The following is an 18,547-nucleotide window of genomic DNA, read 5'->3' on the forward strand; positions in this document are numbered from 1 at the left end:
TGGAAACTTTGCTGGCAGTTTCAGTGCAGAACCCTGTGTGGGCACAGGCACCGAACCGGCTGCTGAGGACACAGTTCCAAGGCAGGCTGCCCTTAGACATCCTGGCTTCCCCACAAGGTTTCCAAGTCCTGCAATTGTTAAGGGAGGTGGATTTGCCATGCTTTGTTCCTGAGCCTTCCCAGGGGCCCTATCCCGGTGCTGGCACCTTGGCCTTCTCCCTCTCCTGTCCCCACTGGGGTGCTCCACAGCTCCTTGGGATATACTAGAAAGAGATCTGAGGCTGTGTGTAGCTTTTGCTTCTGGGGGGAGAGAGCAAGCAGTCAGCACTCAGGGCTGTTTCCTTCTTGGGTAAATGGTTCTTGTGAAACCAACCTAAGTAAGGTGATTTGCGGTATGGATTTTTCCCATCTCCATTATTAGAATAAATTCAGTCAGCACATACAATCCTAGTCTCTGGTGGTACATAAATTTAATGCAACACTCAACTCCCCTTCAGTATTTTTGGTGGATACTCGAGTTTTTCTTGGCACAGAGGGAAGTGGCAGGTGCAATGATCAGAGACTTTTTTCCATCAAAGTGAGATTAGGGTTTTTTGGGTTCCTTTGTTCTGTAAAAGCCTTGGTGTAATTCTCTTAAAGGCTATCTAGCGCCGAGAATGCCATTTCTTTACTAATTTATATGTTTGGTTTAAAGCTGTGCACTGATCTCAGCAGAGTTTCTCTATTTTTAGCATCCTGCTAAGAATTTTTAACCAAAGGGCTTTATGCAGAATAAGGGCACGCTTTGTTGGGATTTCTTTATTTTTGTGTTACGCTATCAGAGGCGATCCTCTCTCTTCCCTCTGATAACTCCTTAGCAAGAGAAAGTGGGACACCCAGGCTGGCTGCAGGCGACAGAACCCACCAGCAGCTGCTCAGGACAGCGCTGGCTGCCTGCAGCCCGGTGCTGTTACAGTTAAAGCCCCTCAGTGCGTGTGAGGAAGTCTGCTTGGGAAGGAGAAATAGGAGAAGGAGAAATGGGATCTGCAATGAGCTGTCTTCTCCAGGAACACGCTAAATAGAATTCACCTGGCAAAGACAATCGCAGCACGCATGCAGCTTTCTTGGCAGGTGCAGAGAAGGCCTTTGACATGATTTAATGGTATTTTAAAAGGCAAGCACTCGAAACAAATGGGAGTGTGCTGGGATGAATTAGATGGATTAAGATTCAATGCGATAACCCAACCACCTCAGGAATAACTAATGACCTACACTAACAGAAATGTCTGCTGGGTAGGGAATGGGCAAAGCGGCTCGCTTTAATGATTCTGCTGGCACCGACACCGCTCATTTGGGATGTTCAGCAAGAACAGCTTATAAAAAGTATTGGCTGAAGTCTTCGGTTTGTGCAAATAGGGTTCCTTTGGCGTCAAACGTGTGGCCCTCTGCCCCATCAGAAATCTTCCACATGCCGGTATCAAGGCCGAAACCAATGCCAGCCTACATTCATATGGTTGAAATACGCTTGTCTGTATCATCTTACCAAGAGTAGGCTAGCCTAGAACTTAGCATCCACAGCATTAGGGACTGTCCCAAATGTTGTATGTGTGAAGAAGTGATGGCAATGCTTAAAGCATCTGAAGGGGCACTGTGGTGCTCAGGTGTCAGTCAGACACACAGTGAGAGCCATGTGCAGGGGGTGGGTGATGCCCCGCTCCTCTGACGTTTGGAATGAGAAATGAATGACAGTGTACCCGAGAACTGTCCTTAATGTGAGTAATTCACTGCAACCTCTCTTCAGTCTGATAATTATTCACTGCACTGGTTCGAGGGGAAATTTATAGTTATTTTGGCTGAACAAACTGAAAAAAATATTCCTAGCATATAAATTAGCAAATTGTCTGAGGGCATTGCAATTGCTTTGTTGAACTAAAGTCCATATTTCTTAGCGGTGCTGGGCTAATTTAGTGTCCTGGGGTACACAGAGATGAGCAGAAAGCACCGGTCACCGGAATGAAAGTCCCCTTTCTACAGCCACTTATGGGAGGAGGATACTGAGAGAAGCATCTATAAATCTCATCCTGGCCACTGGCCTTGCCAGGAAGATGATCAGAGCCACAGAGAGCCAGGCTGAAAGGAGGGTGTGCCTGGTGATCACCACAGCCATGGGGGCTGCAGGGGCTCTCCATCAAGAGACGTACTGAAAAACTGGAGACAATCTGGATAGTTAGAAATAATGCTGCAAATCACAGCAGCATGCAAGCATGGCTGATGTAAGATAATAAGACTGGATATATAAGGCTGGACATATAAGGAAAAAGTTTTTCTACAATAAGGGTAGTGAGGCATTGGCACAGGGTGCCCAGAGAGATGGTGGGTGCCCCATGCCTGGAGACACCCGAGGTCAGACTGGATGGGGCTCTGAGCACCTGATCCAATGTAGGTGTCCCTGTTCATTGCAGAGGGTTGGACCAAATGCCCTTCAAATGTCATTTCCAACTCAAAATGCTCTGTGATTCAATGAAATCTCTCCCGCAGCCTCCATGGATAGCAGCACTTGCAAAGAAACAAGAATACATTCAAAACTCAGGTGGAATGGAGCGAGCTCAGCTGCTCTCCTTTCCTACCTTTTTACTCTATGTCTTTTTGTCTATGTTCTCTACCAATATGGGCTCATACAGCACTGTACAACCCTGGCTTCTTATTGCAGACAGTTACTGAGCAATGCAGAGCTGCAGAGCCACCAAGCCTTTGGTGGTGGGAAAGCACGTGTGTGTGCAGCTGTGGGTGCGTGTGGGCAGCTAATTGCAAGCTGTGACGGTATAGGGCACATGCAGTTCGACACAGCTGAAGGCTCAGAGCCCGACCTTCACAAAGCCACATAAAAACATTTCCCTGTACCAACGTCAGCCCGTTCCAGCTGCTCACCCCAGCAGCACTGCTCTGGCTGTGGGAGATGCCCATGTGCAGTATGGGACTGGGTGACAGCGCACACCGTCGGCCGTCAGCCCCTTTAATGTCTCCCAGGTATGTCAGAGAGCAGCGCCCTGTCATCAGGATGGAGTGCAGTTATAGCGATATCTGATCTGGGAATTTCTTCCAAAGCTTTCCTTTTCCACGATGGTTTTCATTTCCTGTAATTTAGAGCTGGAAGCATTTATGGAATATCACATGGTTTTAGTTTACACAGGAAATCAGCTGCAGTTGTGGGAAGATACTGACTTCAGGTTTTTAGGTTTTGTTGTGTATTTTTGTTGTTGTTATTAAGGAGGGAAGATTGCTTCACAGGAAAACATTGCAGGGTTTTACCTCTGTTGTTTGAAGCCTGCGCTCTGCAAAGTGATCTATGATGATATAGGAACAAGCAGTTTATTTCTGTTAGCCAGTAATCACTTAACATGAACACAGCAATAAATGCCTCTGCTTTTTACAGTGAGGAGATAAACTGAGAGCAGGACAAGCTGTGAGGAGGCGAGGGGAGGGGATGCCGGGCAGCTGCAGACAATCTCACGGAGCAGGAAGTATCAAGTAGTGTGCGTGAGGAGCCGGAGACAACGAAATCAGATTAAAGTGGGAAAAGGTGGTTACCCCTTTTGACTCGCAGTCTGCCCTTTTAATCTCTCCGTGTGACCGCTGGGGATGGGCCGTGGCAGGAATAAAGCCCAGCAATGCGTGTGCCATGAAAGCCTTCTCCCTGCAGTGGGGTGAGGGCTGCTTCTCCTGACGGTGCCAGCTCCTTTCTAGTTCGGGTTGGGGCGCAAGGCCTTTGGGGGGACAAAGCTGTAGAACTGTGCTCCCACTGCTTGTCAACAAATTGCTCACCCGAGTCTGACAGGCTGTGTGGGGTGGCAGCCAGCAAGCAGTAATGAAAGCTTGTCCCTTCACAAGGGCACCCTGCCCGCTCTGGGGTCTCTCAGGTACCAGAGGAGGGGGAGATGGCAGGCTGCGAGGAGAGAGATGGAGCAAACGGTGTCTAATGAACCGTGCTGGAAACGCTGTCAAAAGCAAAGAATTGGGTCTGCAGGGCTGCAGAGCAAGGGAGTGCTGGCTGCTCGCTTTCTGCACACAGAGGTACATTATGATTTTAAATGAATCCAGAGCAGCTGAGGCATTTTTGGACTAAACGCCAACATAACCATGACCATCTTAATCATCCCCTTGTAAAATGAGCAGCCGTAAGCGTGAAATCAGCCCATACGTTTTATGGAATATCTCTTGTAGGCTGGACAAGTACTTGGACTGAGGTTTATTTTCTCAGGACTTCAACTCCTGAAATATAAACCTTGTAACCTTTCTCTTAGTAAAACCAGAGCTCAGAGAGAGGAGGGGGCACTCCCCCAAGTGTGCACCCCGGTGTGCGGCCTCACGCGGCGCCGCGCTTCACAAGGGCTGGTGCTGTAATGGACGCTATAAACACTGATCGCTTTACAGTTCTGCATATCGCTCCTGGACTTGTTGGGGACGGAGGTTTAAACAAAGGTGTGATGGCTTATAATATTTGTTAGTGAGATATCAAAATATTTATGCACTGAGTATTTCTTCGCCGTGCTATTCAAAAGGCCGAGGTTAATCAAAGGGAGCCTGTTCCTCGTCTTACAACTTTGTCCCGAGATGCCTGCTTCCTGATCCCAGAAAGCAGTGTCACATTTCTGGTTGTTTCTCAGCTAATTGATTCAATATTAGTGGCAGCACTGGGCTATTTTCAGATTTCTCAGGGCTGGAGAGTCCCTCGCTGGCCGTACCTCTGCAGGGCTTTTAACCATCTGTGCCACAGCCGTCGGCGGGGCTCACAGCGCTGCTCGTGTGCATCGTTACGCAAACCCACGAGTCTTTGCAGGGCCGCAGCCTGATTGCATTTTATGTTGTACCATATCCTGTCATATATCACCTTGTCACTGGCTTATATGTCACAACTGCCTCAGCTACCTGAGCAGACTGCTAGAGGCGTGGGAGTTTGTAAAGGCCATGGAGCACTCCTTGCCCTCATGGTCTCGCTTTGGCCTTTCCCACTTGCTTCTCTTTCATCATGTTCCGATCCAATCCTTTAGAGGTTTCTGAAGATATATCTGAAGACGTTCCTCTGGAGGAAGAATATTTGGGTGGGACAGTGTCTTCTTCCTGGTTTTGGCTCATGAAGCAGAGGACTCCCCGCTTCTCCCACTTCCCTAGCCATCTGCTGGAGAACATGAAACTCTGCCTCCAGCTGTGTGAAGAAACTCTGTTCCTTCCAGTAGAGGAACTGAAGTGGGCTGGGGTTTTCCAGCCACCTCCTCGATCTGGTTGCTGGGAGGAGCAGAGTCTTTCCCCTGCACGAAGGACTGCAGATGTGGCCATCAGAAGCAGGAAGACACCATGCGATGTAGTGAGAGGGTGCTGAGTCCCCAAAGCAGCCCTCACTGTCCCTCACTCCTGGGGTCTCCCAGCCGGACACACACAGGGCGTGCTGGGGAACGGGACGTGGTCCTGGAATGAAGATTGCTTCCTCCATGCTTGGTCTCAGTTGTTTTGTCTTGTTTTGCCAGAGGGAGCACTCTGGGATGCTGCAAACTAAGGCAGCTGTGCAAGAAGCTTATCACAGCTCCTCAATGTGGCACAGCAGGAACTTAGCAGCCCCCCTTCTCCCCACCCCTAGGCAGGACCCCTGCACCTCACATCCTTCTCCTCACCAAAGTGCCCTGTCTTTAAGGAGTCTTTGTGCAGACAGTGTATGTTGGAACACGCTGGGTTTTGCAGATGTATTTACCAGCCTGAACTAGGTTTTAAACAAATTGACATTTTAATATGCATTTATTCCTGTCACATTAAAAAAACCTGCTGGTATTATGCCAGAATGTGATATATAATGATGTTGTTTAGCGGCAACTCTGTCATTTGGTGTTGTTGACAGTAAAATAAATTAACATAATAAACATAATTTGTTCAAAAACGGCTAAGTAAAAACAGATGGTTACAATATTTTGGCAGGACCCGTTAGCCCAGGTTTACATGTGTGTTTAGACACTAGTTCTGTTTGCAACATATGCTACATATTTTCTCCATCCATTTAATATGCAAATACACACCCTCTTGTACTGCTGTAAAATGGGTCCTCCAAGGAGCAGGTGATGGGGTGGGTGGAGGCAGCAGGGGTGTTTCTCACTCTTCTGAGTCGGGATGAGTTCTCAGCTGTGTAAATGGGAGAGGAAAGTAGCCATAGTACCGCCAGAAACAAACAGGATAGAAGGTGGAACATAGCAACATAGCTGTGCACTGACACAAGGGCTGTGGCTGGCTGCTCACACCTCCCTGTAATGCACTAACCTGCTGCTTGCCCCCCACCCCCCCCGAATGTCCTGTCCCATCCATCTGCAACTCCCTGAGCCCCAGCAGGAGGAGCCCAGGCCCAGCCACACACCTCCCTTCTCCTCTCTGGGGACTGGTGTGAAAAGAGAGGGAACTTCACTTGAGAATGGAGCACGGTGGGACTAAAAGTCCTTCCTTTTAACTGTGCCTGAGCGGTGACTGGACTGATACAGGCATGTGAATATCAGGGGATTCTTGTTGGTGCCTAAAGGTTAAATGTCAGACATTTACAAGGTACAGGAACTCAAAGTAGGCTTTGTGCTGCGAGAGAAACCAAGGTCATCATACCTGGGCATATATTTTATGTAAAACATATACATGTCTGCACACATACTTAGCATGTAGATAAATGGCACCTTTCAAGCAACAGCTCCAGAGCAGCAGCATGGAGCACTGGCCCTCGGTGGCTCTCAGCACAGCATTGCTTCTGCAGGGGTTTGGGCCAGAAGGTAAAGGAGTCTACAGTGCCCTGCCAGGAGAGCCCGGGACATGACCATTCCACACTGTGCCATCAACATGAGCTGAGGTTTGCTCAGACGTGGACTGGAGAAGCTCAGCAAAAACTGAAAGGGCAGCAGGGAGGGTGGCACAGTGGTGTGAGCTCTTTTCTCTGGGTCAGTAGTGAGTAGTACATGCTTCAGGGCATAGTGCATGGTGGCCTCACGCTGCCCCTCTGCCCAGCTTGAGAAGCTGTGGGTGCCCCATCTGTGGGATTGCTCAAGGCCAGGTTGGATGGGGCCCTGGGCAGCCTGAGCTGCTGGGTAGCAGCCCTGCCTGCAGCAGGAGGTTGGAACTAGATGATCTTTCATGTCCCTTCCAGCCCAAGCCATTTTATGATGCCTCTATGATTGTTTCTCAGCCACTTTCCACCCATAGCCCTGCTTGTCCTGCAGGAAGGGCTCTGGATGGGAATTGCTCTGCGGGGAAGTATGCACTGCATACAGAAGTGTGTGAAACGAGGGAGTGCTTTAAAGGTTCCTCAAAATGTCACTGTCCCTTCTTCATGTGGCTCTGTGACATACCAAATATAAAATGTTATTTGTGAAACTTCCTTTTAATTGCTGTTTAATGGCTCCTAATATATTTCAAATAGGCATCTGCAAGTTCATTTTGACATTTATTAGAAGCCATTAGATACCAATCTAACGGTGATTTTATGACAAATGTCTGACATCATTAAAAATGTGATGGTTGATAAATTATAATGTGATGTGCTTTTGAGTGTCAGGAAATTAGGCTGTTTCCAAATGTGACTGTTTTTGATGTTGCAAATTAACTTTTATTTCCAATTGATTTATGTCTGCAGGCTCTCAAAGTGAAGAGTGTCAGAGGCTGAGGAGTCAATTGAAGAAGCAGGTTGTGATGGGGGTACAGGCAGTCAGACCGATCAGCACTGGTCCTGATAGCCTGGTCTGAATGAAGGAAGATATTTGGAATAACTTGCATTTTAGAGGAATTTCTTGATTTCTCCTACCAGTGCTCCAGTAAGTACCTTCCCCAGCGTTGCTCTGAGCACTTGCTCGCTTCTTTAATTGCAGTCTTGCACAGTATGTCTCATACTGGACCATCCCCTCCAGGTGCAGTGCAGAGGACAGACATGACACTGGTCCTGCACAGGCAGCATACAGTACAGGTCCGGGGCCAAGGGACTGTGGGGACACAATCAGCCTCATAAATACCAAACAGTGGTCTTTAGAAAGCTTTTTGTAGCCATCATAGAAGAAGAGATTTTTAGAGAAACTGGCAAATGTCTACAGGAAGTTCCTATCGAGCATGAGAGGAGAGAGCTGTGCAGATTAAGAGTGGGGGCTGGAGGCTGCCAAAGGACCCTCAGTGACAGGGTTCAAGCAGGTCATGAACGTGGTCACCAAAGCAACTCCATCTCAAGTTGCATGCAAATCCCACAGTCACTAATGCTAACATGTGCAGAAGGCAACGGTGCCAACCATAAGTGTATCTCAGATTTCAAAGTGATTGCAAGACCTGCAGATGTGGGAAAAGATGCTTTCTCACAGAGGAACCCCAGCTTTAAGGACAATCAATTGCTCAATCTGCTGTGTATGCCTGGAGGGAAAACAGGACTTTGTGGAGACAAAGGTACAAGCCAAAGGATGGCAGGGTCAGCTCGGCCTCCAGAGGTGGTAAAGGAGACGTGGCTGAGGAGAGGATGCCTTTGGGATAGGTGGTGTGTGGGATGAAAGGGCTGAAGCATCCCTGGGCTTTGATGCTGTGGGCTCTGCTGGTTTCCCCCATCTCCAAGCACGGAAGCAGATGCCCACAGCCCTGAGCTGCTTCTTACCACAGGAACACTAAAGGGCTCTCTAGAAAAAAGCCTGGAAATCAGGCGATTGCACTCCCCCATCTGTGTTAGGGAGGAACACCCAGATGAGACACTCCTTCGAGTATGGATTTCGTGGAGAACTTTCTTTCTGTCTCTGCCACAGTACAGCAACTTGGCAGGCTGGCAGGACAGGCACAGGCCTGAGTGGGTGACAACACTGAAAGCACAGCAGCAACTCAGAAAGCACTGCAGAAGGGTCTGCAGCCCCTTGGGGTGCTGGCTGTGTGGTTCTACAGAGCTTGGCCTTGTTAACATCCACAGCACATCTCCACTGAGGCCTGTATCTCTGACAGTGAGCCATGTGGCTTTCTGTAAACCAAGATTTTTTGTTAAATAAGTTGCTGTTTTCCGTAGGTTGCAAGTGTAAACTGGAAGAGATTCATTATGTAATTACACTGAGTCAAAAGCTCTGATAAAGATTTTTTTTTATAACCCATCTGGGAAGTGTTTTGCTGAGAAACTAAAAAGGCTGCTTTGGTCCCATTAACCTATTTTCTTGTCTATTTTTCAAGACTTTCCTTTGTGTAAACGTTGTTTTATGATTGCACAGTGAAGTGCATGGGTTACTTGAGACAGATCATGCTGGAACAATAATGTCTTGAAAAAAGAACACTTTGCATTTCTATCACCACCATGTATCAGGGCCTTTGGAGTTCATGAAGCTGAGCTTTGGTTTTCTTGACTAAGGGATGCCTCTGCCAGGACTGCTGTGCGCAGTGCCGAGGGGGGGGCAAGTGGCACCTCTGTCACACCGCGTCCATTATGCGACATCCACTGTGCCACGTTCATCATGCCATGCCCGTCATGCTGCATCCACTGTGCCACATCTGTTGCGCCACATTTGTCCTCATGCACGCTTCCCTCTCGTGGCAGCACCTCAGTCCCTCCCCAGGGCACACATGTAGGACACCCACCTCTGACACACGTTCGCCTTGCACCCTGCAACACTTTCACTTGGCAGAGAAGCCCAGCGATACTAAGGTGTCATTGCAGGGCAGCCGAGCGGAGCGTGAGCTGATCCCATCCCCTGAGCCCAGCCCCTTGTAGGCACCTTGCAGCCCCACGAATGCCCCTTGCCTTGTACAGAGATACTCTGCCCAACAAGATTTGTTTGGACTGCACTCCAGCCTTTTTTCCTTCTCATTCTCTCCCCCTGACTTTCCAGAGAGAGAGAGGTGCTGGCCAGAGCCAAACACACCATTCCAGGAGAGGAAATGCCATTATACCGGCATCATGAGTGAGAAGGATCCTAGTGTTGTATTTAAAGCACGAGCCCTTGGTACATCTGGGCTCTGTTCTCAGCCATTATGCAAGTTTTCTCTCATTTGCCCTGTTTACTCAGTCTCCATGCTGCATTCCCTCTCCCTGTAGCACCACTTGCTTTAATTTTTCTTCACCTTAGAAGTGTTGGGGTTGTGAAAGACTTGGATGCTTGAGTGGAGATGTAATTAAAAGCGTAAGATAGGGTGGATTAATTATATCCCAGGTAACAGCAGCCAAATTCCCCATTCTGCGGGTTTACAAGGAAGAAATACATGTTTGTGCCATCAGCTCCTGCTGCCTGGGGCTACATTCGGGCTGAAGGTAGAGCCAGGGCTCAGATAGCCCTGGTCAGTACATGGCTATGGACAGCCATAGCGCTGCCTTCCTTCTCTCTTGGTGCAGATATGTATGTGTATGACTACAACACACATGCCAGAGGGGGATGCCTCTCTGTACACATTATGTTGTTAGCTGGGAGAGAAGCAGCCAGCTATCTTTAGCCCCCTAACAACCCCTCGCCTCCTAGGCTGCTTCCAGCATTTCTGTGCTCTGAGAAGGAAAAGACACCACTACAAACACCAGCTCTGCCCTCCTGTCCTCACCTGAGTGCTTGGCAGTTATCTGCAAGGCCTCTTGTTCCCCTTTCCCCATGCAGGATGCACTCTGTAGCTGCCAGGCTCACCCTCTTCACACAACGCAGGGTGTCACCACCCGGTGTCCCAGCTGTGACCAGTGCCATGTGTGTGCTTTCCCCCCCAGGCTTCTCTTTCCCAAGCTAAGTACCTCTGCTGCCAGCACCAGAGCCTTCATCCCAATCCTGTGCACACCCTTTCACATACCGGTTAGCATACAGCAGGACCCCAAGCCACTAACACTGCCACCAGCAGCAATACCGGCGCTGGTAATCAGCCACGGGAGATTGCACCTTCATGTCGATGTTCATTAATCTGGATTTGATTGTAACCAAGTCTTTCTGTGATGATACGGCCCAACTCCACTGTGTGTACACAAATGTATTACAAAAAGAGAAAAAAGAAAAAGAAATGAGATACTTTAGAACAGAGCTGGGCTTCTAAAGGCCTGCTTAACGCGTGAGAAGTATGGACCGTCTGCCGGGGATTTTCATATTCAAGTGAAAATTGAAATCCTCTTACAGGAGCTGTTACGTTACTGAGAAATTATAAGCATCCACAGTTAAATAATGAAAAAAACAGCTTTGCTGTTCCTCAGCTAGCGAGCTGTCATGAAAAAAGCCCACAGACCATGCCAGATTATGAGCTCTGAAGCAGAGCTCCTGGGGGAGCAAGCAGTCTGTGGGCAGCTGAGGAGTCCCTCCAGCAGGAACCCATGGCTCACAGAATGGAGACAAGAGCAGGACTTGCTCGCAGGCTGCGTAGGAGCTGGCTGGGCAGCAAAGCCCTTATTTTCTCCGGATAATTTTTTCCTAAGTGAGCAAATGCCTGCTATAGAAATGTCAAACATTTTCCAAGCAAGATTCCAGGTAGAGAGCGTTGCTTTGCGTATCTGAGAAATCACTTAAGCTGCAAACCTCATGAGCAGATGTGGGTGTTTGGGCTGCGTGTGGCATTACTGCAGGTGCAGGTGGTACAGTGGCACACTGGGACCAATGAGTCAGCGCTCGGCAGCAGAGGGCACTGCCTGGGAAACGCAGTATCACATCACTCTTCCCAAAACTGCAGTCGTGGTCAATGAGGAAAGCTGGGCTACGACGGACGATACATCTCAAAATGCATATTTTAAGTAAAAATTGGGTGTGAAGTTCAAATTAAAAAATATAAAGTAATATTGGCATTACTGGTGTGTTTGCCATTTTTCACGTGCAAGAGGAAATACGGCAGATGTCATGTCAGCTTAGGCCAAACCACTGCAAAGTCGCAGTGGGATGTGCCTACAGTCTGGAGGGGGAAGGCACGACGGGCATTCCTGGGTACCAGCCTGAGCTTCCCCCATGCACCTGTGAGGGCAGCAGGTTGCCATGAAGCCGACGTGGGGAGAGAGGGTGCATGGGATGGGTCAGCCATTAGCTCAGAGACAGCCACGGCTTTGAGGCAGATGATCGGAAGAAATCTCACCCACCATTATAATGATCTTTCTGAAAGGAATGATCCGGTGTGTAGGGTGAGAAGGCCTAATGGCAGAATTCCTTACCCTGGCTGAAAGCAGTGCTGCTAGAGACAGACACAGCTTCGTGATGAGTGTAATTTCCTTAGTTCTTATTTAGTAAGAAATGCTGTAGCATTGACTTGCAGCTGGCATGAAACAGGAGTACTGTGGGACCACCTCTGGGCATCATCGTTGGCACTGATTTGTGAACCAAATGTCAAGCTGAGGTCTTGGCAATACAGTGATTCAGCACGGAAGACCATAACAAATAGTGGGGAGGGTAAAAGAGGAACCTTGTAGAGTGTGCCACCTGCTCAGTACTGGGGCTGCTCCTATTCAACATCTGTATCAGTGATCTTGATGAGGGGATTGAGTGCACCCTCAGTAAGTCTGCAGATGACAACAAGTTGGGAGGGAGTGTTGATTTGCCTGAGGGGAGAAAGGCAGTATAGAGGGACCTGGATAGACTGGTTATAGACAAAGTTAACTGTATGAGTTTCAATAGGGCCAAGTGTTGGGTCCTGCATTTTGGTCACAACAACCCCAGGCAACTGTACAGGCTTGGGGAGGGGTGGCTGGAAAGCTGCCTGATGGAAAGGGACCTTGGTGTACTCATGGACAGTTGGCTGAACATGAGCCAGCAGTGTGCCCAGGTGGCCAAGAAGGCCAATGGCATCCTGGCTTGTATCAGGAATGGTGTGGTGAGCAGGCTGAAAATAAATGAGGGAAGGGTTTTTGTCCCTGGGGAGGGACTTTTTATTAGGGTCTGTAGTGACAGGACAAGGGGTTTTAAACTGGAAGAGGGTAGATTTAGACTAGATATCAGAAAGAAACTCTTCACTGGAATAGGTTGCTCAGTGAGGTTGTGAATGCCACCTCCCTGGAAGCATTCAAGGCCAGGCTGGATGGGGCTGTGACCAACCTGGTCTAGAGGGAGGTGTCCCTGCCTATAGCAGGGGGTTGGAACTAGGTGATCTTAAGGGTCTCTTCCAACCCAAACCATTCTATGATTCTGTGAGAAGCACAGTGACAGCACTGTGCTCAGCTCTCAGAGCACCTCCAGCTTCCCTCAGAATGATTTATTTCTCATTTTACCCTGTATTTATTAAGTGGTTTGTGTGGTGCTGCACTAGAGAGGCTGGAGACACAGCAGAAAAATCTGTTTTGTCCATGCACTGCAGATCAGCTTTGAAACCCAGTGTCACCGTGCAGGGGTGTGTCAAACACACGTCTATTTCCTGCGTCACACAAGAAGGGAAAACTTACTGAACTGTTTGCGTGTGTATGTTGGACAGGGCAGCCTGAAAGCTCTGCTTAATGACATGAGCAGATTTTAATGTAATTTAAAGCTCCTCTGATCTCTAATCACACCATAAAGGATGTTATGGGATTTTTTCTACTTCCCCAGCTCCCACTGACCATTGATGTCAGTAGGAACAAGTGCACTGAGTCTGCAGTGGTGAGTCTGACATTTTAATGAGCCAAAGTGCAGGATTTGCAGCACTGAATATCCCGGCCTCTGTAGATTACGGATTTCAGGGAACGGGAGAGGAAAAGAGAGAGGGGGAAAATAACATCTTTTTTTGCCTCTTTTATACCATCTGCAGTTGAGAGAGACATCAGCAGGTGATAGGATTGGATCCAAGTCTTGAATCTTTCCCTTGAAATGCCTTTAAAAGCCACAACTTACAAAGGGACTGAATAAAACATGAGCTGAAACACTGTGCCTTGCTCAGTATGCCATGAGGAAAAGCAAGTGGTGGAACAGGGGGGACCCTTCCCTGGTGGCTGTGGGAGCTGCAGTCCCAGGAATTACAGCTTGGCCACGCCGTAACAGACTGACAGATACTCTCTATACATTGGAAAACTGATTTCTAGATTTGTTTAATTGTCTCACCATTTTTTTTCTAACAAAAATATTTGCTGTACTTAAATCATGCAGTGCCTGGCCACGGGCTCCCTTTGGAAAATAAATAAACATTACAGGGAATGTTTGCACTACATGTGTTAGATGGTCACACTGCAGTACAACTCAGAGCACCTGAAATGGAGTACCTGAGTTGTCTGTATGGTCATGGAACCACAAGTGACTCCCAAAGGGTGACTCAGCGCATCCAAGATAGGTGTTGGAATGTAGAAGATGGGGCTTCACCCTGCCTGCACCAATTCAAGTGGGAGGTGAAGGGCTCTATGTCCTCTCATGAGCCAGCTTGTCATCGGTAAGGTGAAGCAAACCTCCCCTCCCTTCCCCTTCCAGTCCCTTCCCTACCTGGTTGGCCATAGCTCATCTGCCAGTGTGAGGGTATCTTACATTGACAGTACAGCTCAAGGTGGGCTGACAGCTCTGTAGGATGCTCCTCTCAACAGAGCAGCATATGTGCATCCCATCTCTCTAAAACTGCTCATTTCCCAGAGGGTGATCAACTGCCATGGGACAGGAGAAATATTTTGCTGCTATCACCCCAATTTGAGTTTCATTTCCAGGAAGAATGCAGTAGGATGAAACCTCCTTGCCACTGTTAAGACACTGCCAGTGGTGCAGGTGATAGCAGATTGTAGCCAGCTGCCCCTTGCCATGTCCTCCTGGCTGTACCCAGCAAAACCCTCCTTCACAGTACAAGCCAACTGCAGGGAGAGTTCCAGGTAATGATGAACATTCTTTCTACACCCGGAACAGTTCTGTATATGCCAAGGGGATTTCCACACTACTTTGGGAAACTCTAGTATCTTCTGGTACCATTTGGACTACTGTGTTCTCACATGAAACACATTTTTCCTGCCCATAAATTCACTCAATTACATCTAATCTTATCATAAATGAGCCACCCTTGGTGTTCTGAGCTTCCAAATACTTGTGGAGGGCTATCATATCCTCTTCCCTTACTCATCATTTGGACACATTGTTTGTGCAGAACTATTTTGGCCTTCTCTCACCGAGCCGTTCCCTCCCACCCCTGGTTTGTGGTGGCATTCTCTGAACAATCCGCACTCCACCTGCATCACCCTGGGCCAGAGGTGCATAGAAATGCCCACATCAGCACAGATGCAGCTCTGGCACAGCCCTATGCACATCCCCACCTGTGATGTGACACCTCTGCATGCAGCCCCAAGTCACAGCACCTTGCCTTCTGCACTGCAGCAGGGATGCTAACCAATGCGCCTGCAGCTGGCAGTCTGCTTTCCAGGTTTCCCTGTCCTATTGGCTAGCAGTGGTTTGGATTATTTTCCCCAAATGTATTAACTTCAGCTTTCCCAGGCACAGTCCTATTTTGTTATCTCCTGCTTGTATTTTCCAGTCTCTCCAGCTTCTCCCTGTATGGCTACATCTCCTTTCCTTTGCTTTAGCGCATTTGGGCCAAACTAGAGAGAAAGGCGAGAGGAGCCCGGGTGCACACCCAGGAACTCTGACAGCCATTTCGCAAAGAGCTCACCCAGTACCCCACCTCTCCTGGCACACTGACACACTGCATGTTAACAAACATCCCTTCCCCTTGCAGCCCTCCATCACCCAGGCAGGAGCTGTCACCCACTGACCTGCGTGGTGCGCAGGATGAAGGTTCCAGGCTCCCCGCGAGCTGCACTGATCCTTAAGGGGAGAGGACCAGGCATTGTCTCCAAGCAGTTCTTTCAGGTCAGTCACAAAAGTGAATGTTCTCTGATTTTCAGATGTTGAGTACTCGTAGTTCCCACCAGTGTTGTTGGCTATCCCACTACCTAAAGAATAGGAGCTTTGGGCGGGATTTAACTGAGAGCAGAAACGTTCACCACCCTTGAGATTACTTTTGTGAAGGTGACCAAATTTCAACAGTTTTGGAACTGCTTGCACACACCCACGATCACACACTGCTTGTGCATGGGTGTGTGTTCTGGTCTGGGGGCCACAGAGCAGGCAGAAGGACATCGGTACTGCCAAAGAGCACTGTGACCGAAGGGAGGTGAAGGTCGGCCCTGGGAGCCTGCGGCCTGCCCCGGGAGCGGGAGCGCAGTGCTTTGGCCAGCAAGCTGTTGTACATTTTCCCTCTTCAGAAACAGTCTGGATCATCTCACGCCTCCTGCTCTCCAGGAGGTGACTGGCCTTCCCGAATCCATTTAATCAAAACGGGCTTTGATTTTTAGTTCTTTATGTAGAGTTACTCCTGGTTCACGAACGTTTTCAGCAGCTGCTCACGGCCTTTCATCATTGCAGCTCTCACTTCCCCGGGGCTTTTTCCCACTCAACAACTGAGGCATCGTGTCTGCCGACACGCAGTGCACGTTCTTAATTTCCCTGCCTTGAGCCTTTAGACAGCCATCTCTTTAGCAGGAAATGGCTTACATTTCACTAGACTGCAAATGATCTCGGAAACTAAGTCTGACCTAATCTGGGGAAGGTTCCCAGCACCCAGCTGTCTGGCAGGCAGGGCCAGCTCCATGGAGTGTGGTGTGAGCCCAGCCCTGGGGCCTGAATAACGCACTTGAGCTCCCCATGCATTAACCTGGTCCATCAGCTCTCCCCCTCCTGCTCCCCCAGCATGTGGGGTACAATGGTCATCAGATGGCCATCATCAGATGGTCAGGAAGATAACCTGGAAAGCAAAAGCTCTGCACTAGACACCGCAGTGTTACTGGGTAAAGGCACATTAGTGCTGTCTCCACCAGCTCTGCTTCATCATGAGAGGAGCTGGGGCTGGTGTGCTTTGTGCAGAACTCATTAGTGGAGCATCCTGAGTCCTTCCAGGAGAGAAGGAGGATGCTGAGCTCCTGTACAGCTTTAGGTAGAGGTGAGGAGCCCTGGTGCAATGGCAGGGCTTTGAGGCAGACCTTGCAAAGCCCTGAGAAAACTTCAGAACCTGTAGACTTCAGCAGTGGGATTTCTCTCTCTTCACTCACACCTCCATAGAAGTGTCATATACACCGAGCTTTACAGTCAGTGATGAGAGGGAAAAATCATTTGGCTACAATTCACCTGATTGTCCTACTTCCTTTTGGATGAGATAATTCAAAATCCTAGAATCAAGCAGTGGCAATGAGTGGAGCTCTGCTGGCTGCAGGTCCAATCCAATGCCTCTTCCCAGCCCCAGTACGGAGTCATGAGGTGGACTCACATGCAAAGTATCTCTGCAAATCTGAAGGCTGAAAACAGACAAAAGTAGGAGTGGGTAGGCAGTGAAAAGCTGCTTATAGCTGGTCCCATGCTCTCCCTTAGCTTACTCCTTCCTGGTCACCTCCTCCTCTGTAGGCAAGAGCAAAAGCTGAGGAACTATTTAATCTTTCTGAAGTGCTACAGAAAGCGAGGAAGGCAGTCTGAATGTAGTTACCCTGGTCCTTGAGCCTGTGCTTACCCAACACCAGGATCAGGGGAAACAGCCCAGAGGCATCCACGCTGGTGGGCTGGGAGCCAGCACAAGCCCCTGATGTCAGTGCAGCGCACTGCCCAAGCTAACAACCTGGGGCTTATTAGCTCAGGTGGCAGCAACAGCATCAGTCTTGCTGTCATGGCCACGCTGCCATGTCTATGTAGCACCGGGCCACATCTCACATTGTTACCAGCCCGCTGTGCAGGGACAGCTCTGGGCTGCTGGTGGTAAGAGTATGCAGCTTATAGCCACTGCTGGCTTCAGGTTAAATGTGCAAGGCCCACCTCCCTCCTACATCTACTTACACAGTAATAAACCCTATAAAAAGGCATAGCAAGTGAGAGACAACAAAGTCCCAGCCTGGTTTTGGCCGCCCACCTGGATCTATGTCTCAGGACAGAGCAAACTGCCAATAATCACCCATTCCCAGTGCTCCCACCTCAGACACACACATCCCATCCTCCTTGCCCATTCCCACTGCCTCTGATGTGCCACACCTCTGCCCTCCCTTACACAAACCCACTTTCAGCTTCCAGGTTTCTGGGACTCCTGTGCTGTGCCTCACTGCCTCCATAGGAAGAGCTCTGGGGCACAGGAACTGCCCCGATGTGCCCCTGACCTGAGGGGCTGATGTTCTGACAGAGGGGGCTGGGCATGGCAGGCTGGGCATGGCCAGCATTGCTTGACCTGGGGGCTCTCATTCTGCTTTCATTCTCCTAGTTCTCATGTCCTAGACACATCACACAGCCATTAAGGCTGGAAAAGACCTTAAACTGAACAATCCCAGCTCCCTCAGCTGCTCCCCATAAGCCTTGTGCTCCAGACCCCTCACAGCTTCGTTGCCCTTCTCTGGACACACTCCAGGGCCTCGATGCCTTTCTTGTGGTGAGGGGCCCCAAACTGAACACAGCACTGGAGGCGCTGACATTCCCTTCTCCCCTGATGTCACAGACCTCCTGTCCCCTCCTGGGTACTAAAAGCTATCTCAGAAGTTGCAGATGTTGTGGAACGTAATGAAAACACACACCACCACCAGAGCAGCGGGGCAAAACACTGCTGCTTGTTGCTTCACTTAGTCCTTTCCGACAGGTTTCCCACTGCAGAGTAGGAAGCACTTCACTCGGCACCTCAAGCGCTTACAAATAACGGCTGCGAGCGCGGCT

At 49.2% G+C, this 18,547-nt stretch overlaps 1 long non-coding RNA gene across 2 annotated transcripts; it reads left to right on the forward strand.

Annotated features, from left to right (window-relative positions):
* Positions 1–2,906: 2,906 nt before the first annotated feature.
* Positions 2,907–15,679, forward strand: LOC112531954. 2 transcript variants are annotated; one of them, XR_006936996.1, is made up of 3 exons: positions 2,907–3,005; positions 7,627–7,804; positions 15,546–15,679. It is a non-coding gene; the product is annotated as an uncharacterized LOC112531954 (long non-coding RNA). The 2 variants fall into 2 exon arrangements; XR_005856660.1 differs by lacking the exons at positions 2,907–3,005; positions 15,546–15,679 and adding exons at positions 3,189–3,558; positions 7,898–9,051.
* Positions 15,680–18,547: the final 2,868 nt, after the last annotated feature.

Source organism: Gallus gallus, chromosome 2, assembly GCF_016699485.2.
Source record: "Gallus gallus isolate bGalGal1 chromosome 2, bGalGal1.mat.broiler.GRCg7b, whole genome shotgun sequence".
Classification (NCBI taxonomy): Eukaryota; Metazoa; Chordata; class Aves; order Galliformes; family Phasianidae; genus Gallus; species Gallus gallus.